This window comes from Ambystoma mexicanum, assembly GCF_040938575.1.
Source record: "Ambystoma mexicanum isolate Mex_15411 chromosome 12 unlocalized genomic scaffold, UKY_AmexF1_1 Mex_chr12_unloc.2, whole genome shotgun sequence".
Lineage (NCBI taxonomy): Eukaryota > Metazoa > Chordata > Amphibia > Caudata > Ambystomatidae > Ambystoma > Ambystoma mexicanum.
Window position 1 is genome coordinate 13,305,799 of NW_027182323.1, and position 22,698 is coordinate 13,328,496.

Here is a 22,698-nt window from a genome sequence, read left to right on the forward strand (position 1 = left end):
TTCAACCTGCCGTTGCATGTCTGCCAGTACCGGGACGCAGTCAGAGCCCCCTTCCACAGCCTTCCTCAACGTCCTGAAACCACCCGGCACCGTCTCCACAGTGTAGGAGCCGTAGACATTCACCGAGAGGGCCAGATGCGCACCAGCATGAACCTTCTTCAGGCTGGAATTCACCCTACGGTCCACTGGGTCTCGGACAGCCACCTTTTCAGCTAACAGAGAGGAGCGACTCACCGGACTAGCAAGGATATCATCAACTCCAACAGCGTGCAAGAGCAACTTCTCGATCCCCTTCAAGGGATAGAGTTTGGCCATAAAGCTGGGCATGGCAATCTTCTCTGGATCACGCCATTCACGAAGGATTTTAGCTCGGATGTCAGAGACCAGCAATAACCCCATCCTTGGGTTATGTTTATACTGTCTAATCATGGGGTCAGTCCCATCCTCCTGCACCAAGGGCTCCGAAAACCCCATACAGTGCAAAACTTGAGTAGGAACTTCCTCCACCTCTTCTCTGTCCAGATATTTCCTTTCCGCAACAGCCGTTGAGGAATCGGAAGTGGCTGAGGAGGCTGCTGTCCCAGAAGAGGAGGATGATGAAGATGGCAAATTCCGGCGCATGTGCCCATGCGTGTGTCCATGATTTCGAAGGTGCAACTTTTTAATGTCCTTCCTGGTCAAGGAAAAATGCCTCAACTTCTTCCCCTTTCTTTTGTGATACCCAGAGGAAGTGGAAGATGAGGAAGAGGAAAGCGCAAGGTGCCTGAGCTTTTCAGTGCATTTCCCCATGGAGTAGCCAGAAGTGCAACTTCAGCAAAACAGGAACACCAGAAAACACCAATTGAGCCGTGACTCTTAACACCAGGCCTGGGAGAAAACCACTGATCGGGACAAAACATCATTTATTCGCCATGGCAATGGGCCACTTCTGCAGAGCCTCTCCCAATCACTTTTAAACCCTCGGAGGCAGTGCCAAACCGCCTCCGGAAGCCATTACAATCTCACAGCTCCAGGTGCACGAACATGAGGCAGGAAATTCTCACCCAGGTCAGCGCCGAATCTGGGGCAATTACAGGGCCCTGATCCCCACACAATACAAGAGCAGAGCCCTTCTTCAGCCCTTACCTTGGCCCGGACCAGTAGGAGCCTGGGCAGCAACGCCTCACACGCCAGCCATGATCCCCCGCACAAAACCGGGAGAGACTCCATGCTCAAGCGAATCCCAAGCCCTGCAGGAGAACCAAGAATCCGCTTCTAAGCACCTGCAGCGGGCCAGCAAACGGAGCTCCCTGGTGCTCCGCAACAGAACAAACAACCTGCCAGAGCAAGGAAAGATTAAACTGGAAGCTGAGGGTTAAGCGGAGGAGTTATACAAAAGAAAAGAAATTGAAGAACGTCCTGAGTCAGAGATAGGGGCCTCATGAAGTAAGTACTGGGACGAGGAAGAGTGGACGTGGAGGTAATGTGTGTGTGCGTGCGTGCATGTGTGTGTTTGACATTGATTACCTGGAATTTAACTGTATTGGTAGAGGGCTATGCGTGCAAACCGATACAGGCTAGGCAGCGTGGTTGGTTGCAGAACATTTCTGTGTAGGTAGCAGCAGGCTTAAGGGGGTGCCGAGAGCCCGGCGCCTGCAGAGTTAGAGCTTTCTCCCGCGGAAAACCCTGCAGCATGACAGGATTGTAATTCCGGCATTGCTGGTGTCACTTCCGTGGGAGTTGCGTGTTGGTTATAGGACGTTTCGGAGGGCAATCCAACAGGTCGCAAGATATATAAAGCACATAATTTCAAAATCAAAGCGCTGACAGCTTTATGAAAGTCAGAGTTCGCAAGATTCATGGTCACGTTAATGATCAAGAAGCAGAAGCCCTCATTGCTATAAAGCGAGCTCCATCAGAATGAGGTGAGATAAAGCCACCTACTGGTGGAAAGTATAACAAGACATTTATGGTGTCAGAACATAAGGACATGGGCGTAATTACAGGGGGGAACAGGGGGTTTTGTCCCCCCCCAACTTTTGTGGAATGCCATTTTGTCCCCCCCCAACTTTTGGCAGGAGGGCTGTATTGTGACCGCCGTGTTTCCCCACTGGTTACGTACCTTCTGCCTTGCCTAGGTTGCAGTGCAGGCGCCCGAAGGAACGAAGATTTGAATTACACAGTCAGCCGCCTGGATTCACTCACACAGCAGGTAAGAGTAATTGTGATGCACCTACGGCTGCGGCCTTCACCAACTAAATTCCTTATACGACCATAGCAGCGAGCAATAATGACACTCCCCTCAGTTCTGAAAGGCAAGCTTACTTTACATCTCAATGAGATGTCTGTTATATGGATATTCTCATTTTCTTGGCCCAGTGCATGTGATGTTAATAAAAAACATCCCAGATAACGAGATGAGTGAAGCGTGTTAACATTAGTGCAACTTTTTAAAATGTGACTTGCATTTGAGTGGCTCATAAATCAAGGATTTCTGTCTTTATGATGCTTAGTGCTTTAAGAGTGTTTTTATGATGGATAAAGCACATTTCACACTTGTAGAAGCCAACAGCACCAGAGAGAGCAATGCATCCTTGTATTCCGGGTCAATTACTTTTACTGTTTCTGACCCTATTTTATTGCAGCCTGTTTTCGACAACTTTGAAACAACATTGTGGCATGGACGGCCTGACATGTTTTTATATTACCATGTTCTCTACTGCCCTTTTCGGCACTCACATACACACGTGCCTGCACTGAGTGGTGCAAGATGTGTGCACACACCACCTTTTCAATCCACAATGTCTTGCTGCAATTCTTTGTCTTGTGGCCCCCGCTGCTGCCCCGGACCTCTCCCCACATGCATCCTGCCTCTCTGCCCTCCCTTGCTGCATTCCCTACAGCCAGCCTTGTTGCCCCCACTACGTCCTCCGCCTTGTTGTCCGCCTCGATGCCCCCCTCCTTGTTGCCCTAGGAGCGGCTGCTCTTTGGGCGGTTTCTGCTAAATTAATATCCTGATCGCTTACACCCTTTTACTGTACTCCACACAAGCCGTTCAGTGCCTCATACTCTCACGGCCACCTGTCCCATGTTTCTTGAGGTTAACTGCCCCCAACCCATCAAAGCTATAAGACTAGCTTTGTCTTCCTCCTGTAGTTCGTCTGCTGGTGAATCATTGTGCTGCAGAATCTGCATGCCCCAGGTACTTATTGCGTGTCAACTCGACCCAAACACTGAAAGGTGTGATGTACAACTGTAGTTTTACCACATAATAAACCAGGTCTGCCTTCAGCCACTCGATTTATAAGCTCTATGCATCACCTTCATTGAAGTTAAAGTCCTGTAAAAACATGCATTGGCAAAGCCAACAGATTCAGCTTGTAAATAATTACTATCCATTTGCCAGGGACTGCTATTATATGCCCAGGTACTCCCACGATTTTGCAGCGGCTACAACTGATGGCCTGTTATTACCATTATGGCAGTGACTGGCAAATGTCTGCCCTTTTCCCATACCTACAAAAAAACAAAAACTGTTGCCATTGCCAGTGCATGTTTTTATTTGGGGGTTGTACTTTTGTGTGAGATACAGTACAGCACCAGTGAGATTTGTTTGGCTAAACAGAGCCCACAGAGGTGGGATTTCACATTTTCATTAAAAAGTGTAAATTCCATACGTGCAAACTGCTTTTTTTAACAAAATGCTTTACTTACTGCAAACACGCAGTAAAGTGCACAGCTCCAGTCCAAACGAGCATTGCTGCACACGTTATTTAATTTCTTTTCATCCTTCTCTGCATAGAAGTGGTAGCTTGTTGTACTAACTTGGGTGGGCACACTTCCCAGGGATCTACTGGATAGGCTTCTTGCAGATGTCTAGTTGTAGGACCATATTGCAGCATATGGACCGGTTGTGTGGCTTATTGATATGGCAAACCTTCTGAGAGGTAGGCATAGGGGACCATCAGCCCTCTGTAGGCATTGGATCCAGGCTTTCAACAAGCCGGAATGGCATTCTCAGGGATGGCTCTTGTGTGTATCTGTGCAGCATTGTTCTCCTATCTTCATTGGGTTAGGGAATGGAGCAGTCAGCAGGGGCAGGCTGGGTAGCCTGCTCCCTCTGTATCCATCCAGTGACCCAAAGGTAGACATTTCAAGTTAGTAGCACACCATTTCTTATTTGCCATTACTCCGATTTCATTTGCCAATAACAACTGGTGAGCCACATTTTGAGGCCAGGGGTGACATGTCACTTTTAGCATGCTGATAGTTCATGCCATGTTACAATGTACAGTTTGTAATATTTTGATTTGCACCTCTTGTTATTGCAGGGTGCATGATGTAGCAGACCATTTCCCCATCACCCATAGAATTGTTGGCAATCCCTGTGCTTAATACTACCCAGTGGATCACCACTTTTGTCCCTCTAACTACTCCTTGTTTGCTTACTTAGGAGCCAGGTCATTTGTCCCCTGTGCGTGGCAATGTAACCTGGTGGGGCACTGTTGCACTGGACTGTAGTCATGTGTCAATCTTTCGTAGTGTGCACAATCATGTGTCATGGTCTTGCCCACCTTGCTGGCTGTTTGCACATTCAGCATGTTCAGCTGTTTCATTTTATGGTGCAACTGTAATGGGTGGCACCAAAGGCACATGGCTGCTGTTTAATTCCCTTTTAGTTTTCAAAACAAGTTTCTCTATAAATATAGGATTTCAAAAAGACGCCCCTTTTATTTATAAACTTTCCTTTTGCATGAACATGCTGTGTGGGGAATCAAACTCCAAGAGGGCACTGCCGCTATGCTGAGCCCTTGTGAGATGAAGGACTTCCAGAATACTCTGCATCATAACAGCAATTTACTTCAATGTTTGGGCATATGACTTCTTCATGTGAAAATGCTTCTTATTAACGGTGGCAGCCAAAATACGAGCTGCAGGATTCCAATTTATATTTTTGTTGGGGGGGGAGTTGTTAAAATAGGATGCAAATTGTGCATTTTAAAGAATATTTATTCAGCAACACTGATCAAAACTATTAAACGCACAATGAGGTAGCTCATCAAACTGGCCCACTTTGACCAAAGAAACTGGCCGACACCAGCCTTTTGCTTTTCTGTTTCAGCCATGGGCCTATTGTCCCATAGGTCAGCCCGAGCCCACTTGATCGCACACAGCCCAGGCCCCTGCAGCATAGTGAGACCAGGGGAGCAGGATGACAGGTAAAAGAGTGAATTTAGACATGTACCCCTTGCTGTTGGCATGCAAGGCGGTAAGGTTTCTAAATAGCCTGCTGCATCCCATAAAGGCTGTATCAATTGCACTAGGACTGCCTAAAGAAAGGACTTTGGTGCTTAAAGCCAGCAAATTGACTTAGCATATAATAAGGGTATAACAAAAACAAGGGTGGTGTGAGCTATTAAAGCCTGACACTGACCCCTTTCTTTCACAAAGTACCCCTTTACTCAATTCTCGCCCTACCACTTTCACAGTGTTTACTTTACTCACACAGTACTCCATTCTCTCACAATACTCTCCACCCTGTTGCAGGCCCTCTTTAGGTAGAGGGGGCTCAGGCTTTTTTACTGTTGTCAATGCACCGAATTCTAAAGACCAACTGCTGTTATACGTTTCAGAAGACTGGCTTGTCTTTAGAATTGAATTTTAAAGATACCCACCAGAATTATGAAAGTTATAACAGAGCACGTCGGCAATGGACTCTTGTCGTGTAATAGTTTAGTCTTATTCCTCAATGCCAACGTCCGCCCTCTCCACCCCGCCCCTTTCTTTCAGTTATCATGATGTCCCCCCCCAACATTTTCAGCAAAGTTACTCCACTGCATAAGGACACTTATCGCGTCAACAGTGAATGAGGCAGTTTATATATATTTACATAAATTGAGATACAATCACGGACGGGCACAGACCCAGGAAAATTTGAGTGCATAAAGGCACACCCAGACCCACTTAAAGCTGCTTATTGGATGGGGGCAACCCCAAGACACCTGCAGAGACCCACCAGCATTCAAGAATGCATAGCTCCAGTGATGACTACAGCGAGCCCCATAAAAGCCGAATGAGGGCAGATGCCAGCAAGGGAAAAGCAGTACAGAGAGTAGTAGGTTCAGGTCTGGTGCCATTAAATCGGGGCAGAAGCTTGGTGAATGATATGATTGCTTTTTCTCAGGGTATGCACATTCTGAGAGGGAGGCCCCAGACAAAAGTCATGGTGGTCAAAGGGGAAGAAAGAAAGCCCATAAGGCCTGCTGCAGCCAGACCTCCGAGCCCCCAGGCTCGCCACGTAGGAAGAGAAGTGGTAGAAGAGTGTGGTCCTGGGAGACAACAGGCAGATATTACAATGATGAAGGGTCCAGTTGAGAAGAACAGGATGATGGGAATTGCGACGAAACATCTTAAGAAAGCTCAGAAGAAAGACAGCTAGCATCCCCCAGCCCTTCCATAAGGGAAAAGACTGCCAAGAAAAGGAAACGGCAAAGGGAGGAAGAGGAGCTGGGAGATGTGTTCGACCCGGACTCCCTCATCCATCCCAGGTCGGCAGAGTGGGAACCTCCACGAAGATTGCAAATTACATCAAGACGAGGACACAAAATCCTTTATTGAAAGAGGCAAGGAATAAACCCAGGGCAGAATGCCCTAGGCCAAGCAATTACAGGTGAGCAATTGGGCCAGAGCTCTGCAACGTGATGCTTTGAGCTGGGACAGTGATCCCAGAGTCAGGGGTGAGGATTGCACCGTTCATAGAGAAGTGGAAATAGTTATCAGGAGATGCATCGGTTGAACAGACAGTACAAGGGTTCCATCTAGAGTTATGCAAGACCCAAAACAAACAGACTGGCCGAGACCTATTGTGTTCAACAGGGAAGACGAGGAGATGTTAGACAAAGAGAACTCACATCTAGAGTGAAAGAAGGCCATTAGATGGATGTCAGGCTCCTCAGTTGGTTTTATCAGCAATATTTTCTCAGTAAAGGACAGACAGAAAATCAGACCAGTGATACATTTAAGAAATCTAAACACTTTTATTATTTACAGATATTTCAAAATGGAAGGAATCCATCTTTTAAGAGACATGTTGCAATCAGGAGGCCTGCTAGTATGGAAAGATCTCAAGGATGCTTATCTGATGATTCTAGCCACGAGAGAACATCAGCAATTTCTTAAATTGTCCCCTCGAGGTCAGAGGTGGAAGTTCACAAGTCTCCCATTGGGACTGGCATCAGCACCTTGGTGTTTCACCAAATTGGTGAAATCAGTGGTCAATCACCTGAGGGAGCAGGATATCAGATTGATAGTTTATCCAGACGATTTCTGTCTGATGGGCCAGAACATGGAGCTATTAGAACGCCACGTGAGAACAAAGACAGGCCTGTTAAAGAGTTTGGGATTCCTAATAAAATGGGAGAAGTCAGAGTTGGTTCCAGCCCAATCGATAGAATTTCTAGGATTTGTGATAGACACGAGAGCAGTTACCCTCAGTTTACCGATAGCAAAGGTAAACCTGATCAAGAAGGATATCAGGACAATTCTAGTGAGGGTGGTCATTTCACTGAGGGAGTTAGCCAGGCTGGTAGGGAGACTTGCTTCCTCCATTTAGGTGATTTTCCCGGGACCTCTTCACTGCAGGGCACTCCAACAACTAAAAATTCAACACCTCCGACAGGGACTATATTACGAGCAGAGAATACTGATATCTTCGGAGGCAAAGACAGAATTTTGGTGGCTGTTCCGACACATGGAGGCCTGAAACGGGAGGGCGATATTTAGCTCATTCGCAGGCCTTATAATGGAATCAGATGCCAGCTGTTAGGGCTGGAGAGCCCATTGCGGAGGGATGACAATGGGTGGCATTTGGTCAGAGAGGGAGTTAGAGCTCCATATCAATTGCCTAGAGCTAATGGTGGATCCTTCGCAGTGAAGTGTTGGACTCAGGACAGAGCAAATTGCTGCGTGTTACTGAAGATGGACAATGTCTCCGCTGTAAGATACATAAACAGACTGGGCCGAACCAAGTCTAATATGCTAGCAAAGCTAGCAAAGGATTTACGGCACATGTGCCTTCAGAATAGGGCCAGCATTACGGCATAGTATTTCCCAGTTTTGCAGAATCAGGTGGCAGACTGGAACTCAAGATATTTGAGAGATGCCAGTGATTGACAACTGAACAGAGCAGTATTTCAGACCCTAATGTGTTTGAGGGGTCAATGTAGGACAGACTTGTGTGCGTCCAGGCTGAACAGTCAGCTGCCACGTTTTTTCAGCTGGAGACCAGATCCAGCAGCAGAAGCGATGGATGCTTTTCTCCTGAAGTGGGGTCCGGAAATGGAATATGCATTCCTTCTGTTCGCCAGTATTCCGAGATCACGAGCATAAGTAAGAAGGCAACGTGCAACAGTAATGTTGGTGACGCCAGACTGGAGGAGCCAGGTATGGTTACCAGACCTTCTAGAGATGTCATTTGACAAACCGCTGTTACTCCCACAATTCAAAACGATAGCTCACGGTCCATCGGGCGAGATTCGCCCTTTGGTCGGGGAAGGGAGCTTGAGATTGTTGCATGATTGATTTCCGGGAAGTCTAGCAAATGGCAGGATGTTCAAGAGATGCTGAGATCCATTGAAGAGGCATGGGAACCAGGTACCAGGAAGGCTTACAAATTAGCTTGGTCAAAATGGAGTAGCTGGTTTATGGCATGGGACATACATCCCACTGGAGCAAATATAATTCATGTAGTGATCTACCTGGCTGCTCGGGTGGCCCAGGAAACGGCATACAGGAGAGGTAATACCTCTAGATCAGCTATATCCATGGGACACCCTAAGGTAGAAGGTCTCCCAATAGGGAAACACCCATTAGTTTGCAGGCTCCTCAGAAGAGTAAGGCTTATGCGGCCCCCAACGCCGAAGTATTCTCGGACGTGGGACGTAAGTGTTGTGTTGAATCTATTTTGTAACTGGCAAGACAATGAGCAGTTTTCAAGGAAAGCATTAGTGGCGAAGCTCACCACGCTGCTTTGCCTCATATCCTGTAAAAGAGTTTCAGACGTTTGAGCGTTAGAAGCGGACCAGAAATCCTTTACTCCCTCAGGGGTCACATTTTATGTTATTAAGAGAACTAAGACAGGTATTAAATTGGTTTCTTACACAGTATTTCCAGATCAACTGAGGCTCTGCCCGGTGCACTGTCTGAAGACCTATGAAGCAATGACAGCTAGTCTTAGGCCAAAAGGGGTGACCCAGCTATTTATCGCAATGCAGAGACCTTTTGCAGCAGTAACTTTGGCAACCCTAGCCAGGTGGGTAAGATGAAGCATGAAGCAGAAATCTCCACAATACTTACAAACTTAATAACTCTACATCTTAATGATCCCAAAAAGAGTTTTACCAGCAACTAGGTGTGCATAGTGTTTTTTTTCTTTTGTAAGATGAAGCATGCAACAGGTGGGCATTGACATCAGAGACTACGGCCTCAATCAGTTAGAGGAGCAATGGCCTTGAAAGCTTATACCATAGGAGCACGGTTGGAGGACATCTTAAAAGAAGCTGATTGGTCGAAGGTGTCAACTTTTAAAGACTTTTACTTCCAACCAGTTGATCAAATATCTTTGTCTATGGTGAGTAAGCTTTGAACAAGTATGTTCCGTGCCTCTGGTCTCGACAAAGAATACAGATTTTCCATACCAACGTTAGAGAAAGTCAAGATTCTATTAAAGACACAGAGGCAAAGGAGTATCCCACCTTATCAATCGCTACATGATGTATGATTGATCATCTGAAGATGTAATATTGAGCAATGTTTATTGTGAAAGACTTTGAACATACGATTGCCCACTCAGCTTTGTTTCGTTTATATTTTGACAGGCACAGAAACTAAACCAACAGGATCCTGAGGAAGGCAGGGAAAATAGTTTTTTTTTTTTCAAAATATATATTTATTGGTTTTTGTACATACATTGCATCGAGTGGTTGCGAGTACATAAAGAGCGCTGCGAGCAGCGACGTTGAGCTTCGAGGTACAAGTAGTAAAACAACAAGGACAATGTCCTTCATAACAAAACAACAGTAATAACAGGTCAGGGGACAGTTCAAGGGGAAAGGCAAGCGGTTAGTCTAGCCCTAGTGGGCGGTGATAGGTTACAAGTGGGCGAGAAGGGATCCTTGTATGTTCTTTAGGCGCTGGGTCATACGTGGGTGGCGGTGAGCGTCAGATTGTCCGGGCCTTGATGCGTTATTCCTGGGTTTAATAGCCGGCGGGACCTTAGGCCAATCTGTACCTCTGCTTCTGCGTTGTCCCCTCTGTATTTATTCAGTTTTGTCCATCCATCGTAGGGAGGGGGGTTGTCGTGCCAACCCTGGGAATTTCTGGGTGTAGTCCAAAAAGGGAGCCCATGTTTGGGAGAATTTGTCTCTATTTCCGAACCGGAGGGCTGTTATTTTTTCTGCTGCAATTATGTCCCAGCATTTCGTCCACCACATTTGTACTGCTGGGCCCTCTGGATTTTTCCACAGCCTAGCTATGGAGATTTTTGCGGCCGTCAACAGGTAGGAGCATAGCTCTGCTCTGTGCCCGGAGAGGGGGAATTGGCCCTCCCCGCTTGATCCCAATAGAGCGATGCCCGGGTCCCATGGGATGGAGAGTCCTGTGATTTTCTTGATGTGATCCAGCACTGATTTCCAGAATTGAATAGCCTTGGGACATGACCAAAACAGATGGAAGAGTGTGCCTTTGTCTGGGCATCCTCTCCAGCAAGCCGGGGGAATCGTGGGGTTGCATTTATTGAGTGCTCTGGGGTCCGATACCACCTGAAGCATACCTTGAATGCCCCTTCCTTGTTGCTTCTGTTTGCTCTTGTCCAGATATGGTTCCACTCCTCCAAATCGATAGGCCTCCCGATGTCATTTTCCCACTTCAGCATATATGGTTCTTTGCGGGATGGGTCTGTTCTGTCCAAGAGCTTGTAGAGGGTGGAGATTCTGCCGTTTGGCGGGGAGCCTGTGAGGGTGAGTTCCAGGGCTGTAAGGGCCCTGCTTCCGTGACGCTTCATCTCCCTGCTCGAGAGCCAGTGGCGGAGCTGGGTGTATCTGAATCTTTCGCTCTCCGGCACGTCGAACTTTGCCTTGCAGGCCTCGAAGTCTAGGGGGTTTCCTTCCTCATAAAAATCTTGTATCCTCTCCAGTCCTCCATCTTTCCATCTCCTGAAGTTCCTGGGGTTACAGCCCGGGGTGAATTCTGGGTTTCCCCAAACCGGGGTGAGTGGGCCCGTCGTGCCGCGGAGGTTCCATAGTCGCGCCGCTTTCTTCCAGCTCCTTACTGTGTTTTCAGTTGCCGACAGAGGACCCGTGCCCTTGTTTGCGCTGGGTTCCTTCAGGTGTGGCAGTGAGGTTATTGGGCTTGGACTCCAGGCCTCCTCCAGCTCCAGCCAGCGGGGCTTGGAGGCGGCGGGGAGCCAAGCGAACGCCGACGAGAGCTGAGCGGCCAGAACATATCTTGCAACATCGGGTGCTCCCAGACCTCCCGTCTCCCGACCCCGGAGCATGATCTTTCGCGGGATGCGCGGCTGTTTCCCCTCCCAGATATAGCTCATGATGTTCTTTTGTAACTTCTGGATCTCTTGCTTCGGGATTGTGGTGGGTATGGCAGCACACTGGTACAGGAGTCTAGGGATGAGGTTCATCTTCAAGGCCGTGATTCTTCCAAACCAGGAAATCTCCTGTTTTTGCCAGCGTGTGAGATCGGCTTTGAGTTCTTTCAGGAGTGCCGGGAAGTTGGCTCTGTATAGTCTGCTTAAAGCGACGGGAAGCTGGACCCCCAGATACGGGAGGTTCTTTCTGGCCCAGGGGATCTGATATTCCTTCTCCAGGTCCGATAGTAGCTGGCTAGGAAGGTTGATGCTTAATGCTGTGGACTTGGTAAGGTTAACTTTAAAACCCGAGGCTTCCCCGAAATCTAGCAGTTCCTTCCATAGGGCTTTCATGGATTCCTCTGGCTTGGTTAAGGTGAGGAGGACATCGTCGGCGTACAGGGCGGCTTTATATGTTTGGGACTTGATTGCCAGACCTTGGATCCCTGCATTGTGGCGAACCCTGTTCGCGAATGGCTCCATGGAGAGGGCGAATACCAGGGGGGGAGGGGGCACCCCTGTCTAGTGCCTCTTGAGATTTTGATCGGGTCGGACTTAGCTCCATTCATTCTGAGGCTGGTGGAGGGATGTTGGTAATTTGCTAATGTCCATTTTATGAAGTTTGGGCCGAAGCCGAAGTGTGTGAGTGAGTTTCGGATGTAGCCCCAGTCAAGCATATCAAAGGCTTTGTGTGCGTCCAATGATAGTACCATCAATGCCTGCCCCCTCCTATTGGCAGATTCGATGACATTGATGGTTCTTCTTATATTATCATGGGTGCCGCGGCCGGGTATGAATCCCGTCTGATCCGGGTGGATAATTGATGGAAGCAAGGGGGCCAACCTGTTCGCGAGGGTTTTGGTGAAGATTTTTGCGTCATAGTTCAAAAGGGTGATAGGTCTATAGGAGGCACACTGGCTCCGATCCTTTCCAGGCTTCGGCAGGAGTACGGTTATTGATTCTTCCATTGAGGGGGTGGTCGTGCCTGAGTGGAGGAATGAGTTGAATAAGGTAGCCAGGTGGGGAGATAGGATATATGAACATTTTTTGTAGAATTGGGCTGTAAGCCCATCTGGGCCAGGGGTTGAATTTTTCAATTTAGATATGGTTTCACTAACTTCTTCTGTCGAGAAGGGGGCCTCCAGGGCCTCAAGTTGTGGGGATGGGGCGGCAATATGTGCTTCTGCCAGATATTTGGCTTGTGCTGTTTCGGCCGTGGGAGCACCCGACATGATCGTTCTGTGATGGGAAGCCATGATTTCAATTTTCTCTTTGATGGAGTAACGGATAGTCCCTTGCGCATCCGCGAGACTTTGGATGAGGTTTCTTGTTTGTAGCTTTTTTAGTTTGTGGACCAGGAGCCGGTTTGCTTTGTTGCTGTGCACATTGTAAAACTGTTTAGTGTATGTTAGCGCCCTGGCCGCTTTGTCGGCCAGGTGCATTTCTAGGGAGCGTTTCGCCCTCTGGAGCATGCGGCTCGCTTTCCTGTTCGGGCCTCGTTTAAGGATGTTTTCCGCTTCTGCCACCTCTGCTTCAAGTGCGTCTTGTTGCAGCTTGCCAAGTCGTCTGAGTCGAGCTGTGCAGTCGTTCGCCGTGCCCCTGATGACAGGTTTCATAGCGTCCCATATCGTGGCCAGCGAGGAGTCTTTGGTGGTGTTTTCCCTGAAATAATTTTTGAGGGCTTCTGCAATTTCTGTTCTGATTGCGATGTCAGATAGGATGTGGTCTTGCAGTTTCCATTGTCTCTGGGGCGGCTCCAGGAGGCCTGATACCCTCAGGTTCAATATGACTGGAGCATGATCCGAGAGGGCTCTGAGCCCGATTTGGATGGATTCGACGCAGGGTATGAGGATGCTTGAGATTAGAAGCAGATCGATCCGTGAGTGACCCAGGTGAACGTGGGAGAAGAAAGTGCAATCCCTTTATCCCACGTTGGCCAGTCTCCACACATCTATAGTGTCAGTTTCCCTTAGGAATTCCTCCATGGCAAGGGCTTTGCTGAAATCCTCTTTCGATGGAGGGAGCGATTTGTCCAGGTTTGGGTCGGGAGCCAGGTTGAAATCGCCCCCTATAAATACGCAACCTTCTATGAAGGCGGTAAGTATTGGTAGGAGATTCCGGAGGAATGTGCTTTGCCCGGTGTTTGGGCAGTATATAGCGGCGATCGTGATGGGAAGTTCTAACAGGAGGCCTTTTAGCAGGAGATAACGACCCTCGGGGTCCCGCTTGGTGGTGATATTGGATAAGGGTAAGTCCCGGCTTAGCAGAATGGCAACCCCTCTCTTCTTGAGATCCGCAGAGGCGAAGAATCTTTTGGTGTAGCGTTGAAAGGTTATGCGGCATTCGTCGCTCCTGAGGAGATGAGTCTCCTGCAAGCAAATGATGTCGGGTGCCAGTTGGGTGAGCCTATGCTCCACGGACTTCCTTTTCTTGGGGGAATTCAGACCCTGAACGTTCCAGGTCAGGAGCGAAAGTTCCCTATCCGGCTGAGACATTATTGGGTGGGTTTGATAAAGACTTTACCCTGCGTCTTATGGATTGCGGAGCTGGGGACCCCTCAGATCCGGCTGGCCCCTTCGCCGCTGCCCTGGAGCTATCAGGCAGAGAGGAGAGCGCATCGTCAGCTTGTATTTTGTCCGACATTTCCCTCTCGCCACCCGCCCAAGCCCGAGCTCCAGCCCATTTCCCCCGGACCAAGGAGAACCAACAACATAAACTAGAACAGAACCTAAAACAACAAACAGATAAAGGTATCCAGTCCAGCCTTCTACCAACAGGGCTGTCGGCTGGGCCACAGACGCCATCTGTGTCGGAGACCAGGGGGTCTCATGCTGTAGTGGTGAAGATCTTGCAGATCGAGAGATCGCGCCGCCGGCTGCCTCGGCCAACAGGCTTGTTAAGTTGGAGGATCACTCCATAGCGACCCGGGTGGGCTAGGTGGTTGTGAGGCTCTAGGTTTAAAGTCTAGGCTCCCAGGGGGCGGTTAGGCGGCTGCTGTATGGCTCTGATGAGGATAAGCTTGGATCTGGGCCGATCGGGTTCTCAGTGAGTATTGGTGTTTTTCCCCCTTGCCAGAGGGCCGCGTATCCTGCGTCGACCAACCACCCGGGACCAGGGGCGGAGAGTCCCCCCCACAGCCCCCTCGGGGGAGCGGGCCGGGCCCTTTGAGACCTCCTCCTCCATGTCCGGGTTCATAAACGCTGCCGCTTCACGTGGAGATGGGATTTGCTGAGGTTTTCCCTCCCAAGTGAAGGAAAGGCCCGAAGGGAAGCTCCAGCGATAGGTGATCTTGCGTTCCCGTAGCCAGTCAGCCATGGGTTTCAGAGCTCTTCATTTGGCTAGGGTAGATGCGGCTAAATCTTGAAAAAGGGCTATCTCTGAGTCGCGGAAGTGGATCTGACCCATGGCCCTGGCCTCCTGCATAATCTCCTCCTTGAGCTTATAGAAATGGACCCTGACCAGGACATCAGTCGCCCCGCAGGGTCTCTGCCTGGGTCTAGCCCTGTGTACTCTGTCCAGCTCCAGGGGGGAGTCATCTGGGAGGGTGATGATGTGGCGGAGGAGATCGGAAACATAGGATGGGAGATCCTTCTCCGAGACTGCCGGCGGGATTCCCCGGATTCTGATGTTGTTCCGCCTCGAGCGGTTTTCGGCATCCTCTTGTCTAGCTTCCAGCGCCTCACACCTGCACTCCAGGGCCCTAATCCTGTCCGCCCCTTCTCCGATCTCAAAGTTCTGCTCGCATAATGTAGTCTCAATCTCCTCGGTTCTTGCCTCCACCTCCCCCACTCTCTTGTCCAGCTGGGCAATTGGGGTCTTGACTTCTTCAGTGCCCTTCTGGAATTCCCTGGTGAGGGCCGATAGAAGGTTCTGGAGATCTGCTTTCGTGACCGCCTGTGATGCTTGGTCATCGGGGAGGCCATTCCCCGCCCCAGCCTCAATGCGCTCACCCTTCTTGCTTTTTTCCCCCCCAGTAGGCATGGTTAAAAGTGTAGAAATGTCAGGCTGCTTGGCGGCTTTACCCGATTTGGACATGGCGCTCTGGAGCAGCCCCTGCAGCTAGGACAGAGGCGGGGGGGGCAACCAGCCAGGCGGCAGAGCGTCCAGGTAGGGCGAAATGCGGCAGGTGCCGCCTTACCTTGTGGCAGTGGTTTAGGAAGGCTGCCTCCCCCCTCTGGGAGTGAGCCAGAAGCGTGAGGCGAATGGAAGTCCAGGAGCTCGGAGGTGCGGAGCGGAAGCTGATGGGTGCCCCAGAGCGGGCACAACTGCAGGGTTGGAAGCGTGGGGAGTCCTTCGAACAGTGGGACCCCAGGACCTCAGGCCGAGTCTCCTGGCTGCGGTTTCAATGCCACGGGGGGTGGAGTGCCAAGGTTATTGAGGGGTTCAAGGGCCCCCGCAACGGAGGGGGGAGAGCCTTGGGTGTGCTGCTGATGCGGTGTGAGGAGGGGGGTCGTCAAGTGAGAGGATCACCTTGTTTCCAGCGATGGCCCCCCCCCGTGAGCTATATTGGAAGATGCGGCCTCCGTGAGCCCCGAGGCTGTTGAGGGGGAGGATCAGGCTGCGGCGCGTCTCCCTTTGGTGACAGGGGCAGGGGGGGTGCAGCTTGAGGGGGTTCGGCGAGGAGTGACCACGATGCAGCCCCTGGGCGGCTGTTAAATTAAGGCCCCTGACCGGGTTCGAAGCTGGAGGCCCGGGGGCTGGGTCCAAGTTGATCCGCCGCGGTCGGCCTTCCTCCGGGCCGACTCGGTCTGCTAGTGGCTGCAGGCGTCGCCCCCACCGAAGACAGGGCAGGCGGGGGCCGCCGCCTGGATTTATCCGGAAGGAAGGAGAGGGGGAGCGAGGAGCCCCCCGGTCGCGTCCCGGGCGCGCCGGCCCCGGCGGAGTAGCTGGAGTGCAGGGCTGGGTGGAGTGGAGGACTGCCGATTCCGCAGGGCTCCGGAGCAGGGGAGGCGGGGGAGGGGCCCCAGGAGCTGGACCCCTCGTAGAGTGAAGAAGGGCCCCAGAAGGATGCCAGTGAGCCTCAGGGGCGACGATGGGGCCAAGTCACCATCTCCCGCAGACCGAGTCCCGCACCCGGAGTGCCCCGCCTCCAACCTCCAGGCCTCGAGATCAGTGCCGGGCTTGGGAGGAGGCCACCATCTTGTCTCCCGAACCCTCTCGGTGCGTCGCGGTCGGTGGATCTATGCGATCCGCATCGGTGGGGCTTCGATATGCAGCCCAGGCATGCGGCAGCGACTCAGCTCCCGGTTGCGGTTGGGTAGATCGATTGAATCTGGTGTTCACGTGGGCATTTTCGCTGGCGACGTGGCACCAGCCGGGAGCTCTCACAGAGCACGTCCGACTGCCATGGCTCCAAGCCACGCCCCCCGGGAAAATAGTTTTTTATATTTTAGCATCAACCGGTCGGGGCATGTGAGTTAAAGTTTCGAGACAGACAAAGAAAGCGGAAGGGAAGAGAAAGGAAGCCAGGCTTATGGATGCAGAGAGGATTGGACACAATAGTCGCATGGATAAAACATTCAACCTATCATAAAGGGAATACAAAAAGACTGTTTTCATGGGAAATGTATTTTTTGTGATGGTTTTTATTTAATGAGATTGTTTTAATGCTGCTCAAGAAAAGTAAAGAGAAGAGTGAGCATAATCCTTCACCTCTGTGTCTTTAATAGAACCTTGATTTTCTGTAACGTTAGTATGGAAAATCAATACAATTCCCATCCACTTTACACAGCTGTGCTACGCTCTTCCTCGCTTTCCATGATTAGCTCCTGCTCGGGGCATAGTAATATGAGGACGACTAGTAGAGCAAAGCTCCACTTAATCAACCATGAGTCCAATGTAAATCTCTCCACCATGACAAAAGGAGGTGGCCATTTAAAACATGCACAGCTACAGTAAGATGCTAAATGTATTTAAGTGCAACTGACCTAGTATTTAGTGAGGCATAACATCCGATGGACAATACAGATGGTGACTTGTTTGTTGTGCAAAGTTCTTCCTATTCTTGTGTCTAGCTGTGCTTTTCCTTGCAACTCTTTTGTGAAACTGTCCAGATTTGAGACTGCGAGTTGAGAGCGAGATTTGGATCTGGGTTGTTTGTGGTGCAACTATTCCATACTCAGATGAGGAGGTGTTTAAGGAGAGATGTCATGGGATGTGATGTTTGCTGAATGTTTGCCAATCTAAGACCGTACTGCCTTCCATTACGCCACACTGCAGCTAGAGTATGCAAACGATAGAATTATAACAGTGTCACTGTATTGGTTCCTCATTAGTATAGTGGTCAGTGTGCCTGCCTGGTAAAGCGGCAGACCGTGGTTCAATTCCTGAAAGAGAGAAACAAAGAGGTATTTTTTTAAATTGTAATACTTTAGGAAAAAATATTCCAAACGTCCTCCGTTTAACATTTATATTCTTTCTTTCATGTATATGTTTAGAAATGTGTTCACATCTATTCAATTTCAAACACTTATGGAAAAGTATGCCCAGCCTCTTCCTGTGCAGATTGTCTGGTTCATTGCCCTCCACACATTTCAAGGCCAGTATTCCCACAGTTTGAGAGCATTTTACCAATGCAGGCTTACTATAATGTTATATGTATTCAATTAATGTATTTCACACTTAGTTAAATGCCTTCATTCAAGGGCTGCCTTGTAGCACAATCCAAGTTTAGGTTTGGAAATAGGTGACAAATAGTCTATAGTTTTTCTTGGTCAGTTTTAATATGTACTCCCAGGACCCCCCTTGTCAATTTGCATATTTAAGTAACTTTGGGTCTCACCCTAAGTTACTAGGGGAATCCAGACGTGGACCCCTTGTTCATTATTCTTAGAGAGGCACAGCTCCTCCCTACTGATGAGGTCCAACCAGACCGAAACATGTGTCTGGGGATGCTGTTGGTACTCTTGTTCAGAGGAGAATTGCCTAGCATTTCGGTGCTGGACTGCCCCAGGGCAGGACAAAGACTGATATGTTTGGGATATTTCTTCTCTGTGAAAGATAATGAGCTAAAGACTCTGGGTAAGTCTCTCGTAACCAGGACCCCCCTTATCAATTTGCATATTTAAATAACTTTGGGTCTCACCCTAAGTTACTAGGGGAATCCAGACGTGAACTCCTTGCTCACTATTCTTAGAGAGGCACAGCTCCTCCCTACTGATGAGGTCCAACCAGACCGAAACACGTGTCGGGGGATGCTGTTGGTACTCTTGTTCAGAGGAGAATTGCCTAGCATTTCGGTGCTGGACTGCCCCAGGGCAGGACAAAGACTGATATGTTTGGGATATTTCTTCTCTGTGAAAGATAATGAGCTAAAGACTCTGGGTAAGTCTCTCGTAACCAGGACTAATGTCTGGCAGAGAGACTCCCTGGACCCCCATTGTCAATTTGCATATTTAAGTAACTGGGTCTCACCCTAATTTACTAGGGGAATCCAGACGTGGACCCCTTGCTCACTATTCTTAGAGAGGCACAGCTCCTCCCTACTGATGAGGTCCAACCAGACCGAAACACGTGTCTGGGGATGCTATTGGTACTCTTGTTCAGAGGAGAATTGCCTAGCATTTTGGTGCTGGACTGCCCCAGGGCAGGACAAAGACTGATATGCTTGGGATATTTCTTCTCTGTGAAAGATAATGAGCTAAAGACTCTGGGTAAGGCTCTCGTAACCAGGACTAATGTCTGGCAGAGAGACTCCCAGGACCCCCCTTGTCAATTTGCATATTTAAGTAACTTTGGGTCTCACCCTAAGTTACTAGGGGAATCCAGACGTGGATCCCTTGCTCACTATTCTTAGAGAGGCACAGCTCCTCCCTACTGATGAGGTCCAACCAGACCGAAACACGTGTCTGGGGATGCTGTTGGTACTCTTGTTCAGAGGAGAATTGCCTAGCATTTCGGTGCTGGACTGCCCCAGGGCAGGACAAAGACTTATATGTTTGGGATATTTCTTCTCTGTGAAAGATAATGAGCTAAAGATTCTGGGTAAGTCTCTCGTAACCAGGACTAATGTCTGGCAGAGAGACTCCCAGGACCCCCCTTGTCAATTTGCATATTTAAGTAACTTTGGGTCTCACCCTAAGTTACTAGGGGAATCCAGACGTGGACCCCTTGCTCACTATTCTTAGAGAGGCACAGCTCCTCCCTACTGATGAGGTCCAACCAGACCGAAACACGTGTCTGGGGATGCTGTTGGTACTCTTGTTCAGAGTAGAATTGCCTAGCATTTTGGTGCTGCACTGCCCCAGGGCAGGACAAAGACTGATATGTTTGGGATATTTCTTCTCTGTGAAACATAATGAGCTAAAGACTCTGGGTAAGTCTCTCGTAACCAGTACTAGCGTCTGGCAGAGAGACTCCCAGGACCCCCCTTGTCAATTTGCATATTTAAGTAACTTTGGGTCTCACTCTAAGTTACTAGGGGAATCCATACGTGGACCCCTTGCTCACTATTCTTAGAGAGACACAGCTCCTCCCTACTGATGAGGTCCAACCAGACCGAAACACGTGTGTGGGGATGCTGTTGGTACTCTTGTTTAGAGGAGAATTGCCTAGTATTTCAGTGCTCGACTGCCCCAGGGCAGGACAAAGACTGATATGTTTGGGATATTTCTTCTCTGTGAAAGATAATGAGCTAAAGACTCTGGGTAAGTCTCTCGTAACCAGGACTAATGTCTGGCAGAGAGACTCCCAGGACCCCCCTTGTCAATTTGCATATTTAAGTAAATTTGGGTCACACCCTAAGTTACTAGGGGAATCCAGACATGGACCCCTTGCTCACTATTCTTAGAGAGGCACAGCTCCTCCCTACTGATGAGGTCCAACCAGACCGAAACACGTGTTTGGAGATGCTGTTGGTACTCTTGTTCAGAGGAGAATTGCCTAGCATTTCGGTGCTGGACTGCCCAGGGCAGGACAAAGACTGATATGTTTGGGATATTTCTTCTCTGTGAAAGATAATGAGCTAAATATTCTGGGTAAGTCTCTTGCAACCAGGACAATTGTCTGGCAGAGAGACTCCCAGGACCCCCCTTGTCAATTTTAATATCTCCTGGTGGCAGAAACTGGAATTGACCCTCTAATCAGCCTTTTCAATCACATTCAGGTGCATGCAACTGTTCCACTCATCATCAATTTTATTGTCAATTCATGCTTCCTCTGCCGGTCCCAGGTATTCCATTTTCCAGTCAAATGGGGAACATTTATGACATAAATAAGGGGGAGAAAGATAAGCTAAACACAACCGTTGTATGGCGTAGCACGAGAAGCCGAGTGGAATACCAACATGTACATACTAGTATCCTGCTAGCATGACACTGCCTCCAGAAATGCATCAGCCTTTTACTGTGAGGACCACATCACATCCAGTGCACGTTGCATCATGTGACAGCTAGATGTTAAACAAACAATCTTCTTTAACTTTATTGATAACAAGATATAGACAATTTGTAACATAGTGTGTTGCTAGTGGAATAACCACACCCTCCTTAGATTTCCATTACATAGTCTCTCATCTCCGCTGGTGCCCTGCTGCCGTTGTTGCTAGGATGTCTCTATTCTTGATTTGCCCTTCCTCGTGTTCGGGGGTTGACACCCCGGTGGTCATCATTGGTTCAACCATGTTCATTTCTTTCTCCTCAGATAATCTTCCATCTTCTGCAGGCACCACAGTCTCTTCTACCCCCATAGCCCTCGGCGATCCACTTGTTTCCTGTGATGAAAATGGTTTGAACCAACTGTAGTTCTGTGCCCCTTCTTCACCCGGTCACCTGGATGTACCATTGACCCTTTTTGTACCTGCAATCATCCAAGGAGATGGTTCATTAGTTATGCACAGTTTGTGGATAGGCTTCCTGTTCTGTAACAGTGCTTTATCACCTGTTTGTATCTGGAATGGCACCAGTCATCTTCTGGACAAATCCTTTTCATTGTTGAGCTTTTGTTTTTGACGCACCAGCGATAAGTCAATCCCCTGTGCCTCTCTCTCTCTCTCTCTCTCTCTCTCTCTCTCTCTCTCTCTCTCTCTCTCTCTCTCTCTCTCGATCTCTCTCTCTCTCTCTCTCTCTCTCTCTCTCTCGGTATGTTAAGGCACTAGCAATCAGATCTTCCTGTTGAAGAAAGCCTCTGCAGAAGACACCCCAGTGTGTCAGGGATTTAAAAATAGAATGGTGACCTAGAATCAATAACATGAAAAAAGGTTGCTGGCTACAGCTAAAGAAATAAGATGTACCGACTTTGGCGATATTTGGGGATTTCTGCCTCTTGCTTGCTGTCACGTTAAAAAGGGACACCTGTCAAATTGCAGAGAGTGCCCAAATGTTGGAAAATAAAAGTTGAACTCATTTATTTTTAAAGCAAGACTTCATAATACCAATGTACAGTGACACATTTACTTACAGCCATTGTGCAACCCACACAAAGGGTATAAGAAATGTATTTCGATTAATTCCTATCTTGAATATTTGTTGTGTAGCACAAAGGCCTTCTTGGCAAAGCACCTACCTGCCCCGTGGGAAATCCTAAGCCCAAAACATCAAGCATAGGATATTATATATGCAGATCAGATTTAAGCAGATAAAACTGTAATATTTAAAGTGAACTGCCTTTATTTCCAAGAATTAACTCTGTTTCATGTGAAAGGCAGGCCCAGCATTAAGGTAGTTATTTTGCTGGGAATACCGGAAGACATTTAATTAAAAGCTTATCATTGTATTTCTTCATTTGTCCTTCCAATGCTACTAGCATATATAAAGATGATGTCATTACAGCAACAGTTGTGAGAGTTAATGTATAATGTGTTCCTTTATTTTGTCATGTTAGTAATTCATTTCAAGATATATTGTTTGAAACTTAATAGGAATTAAAATGTTTTTGAATTTTGTTTTGCTGTGTCATGTGCATTAAAAAGACAGGTCAGCATTGATAAATGAAGAATTGAAACGTAAAGGAGCTGGAATGAAAGAACAGAATTGAAATTGTATTTTACGTTTTTGTTTCCACTTGTAGGCATACTGAAGAGAACAAAGGCCTCCAGTATAGTGGGAACTGGATAGAAAGTTATTGCATGTTATTCACCCAAGAAGAGG

At 48.6% G+C, this 22,698-nt stretch overlaps 1 long non-coding RNA gene across 1 annotated transcript; it reads left to right on the plus strand.

Annotated features, from left to right (window-relative positions):
* Window positions 1–1,718: 1,718 nt before the first annotated feature.
* On the plus strand, window positions 1,719–22,493 carry LOC138532678 (uncharacterized). Its single transcript, XR_011284860.1, has 3 exons — window positions 1,719–1,904; window positions 2,118–2,191; window positions 21,254–22,493. It is a non-coding gene; the product is annotated as an uncharacterized lncRNA (long non-coding RNA).
* Window positions 22,494–22,698: the final 205 nt, after the last annotated feature.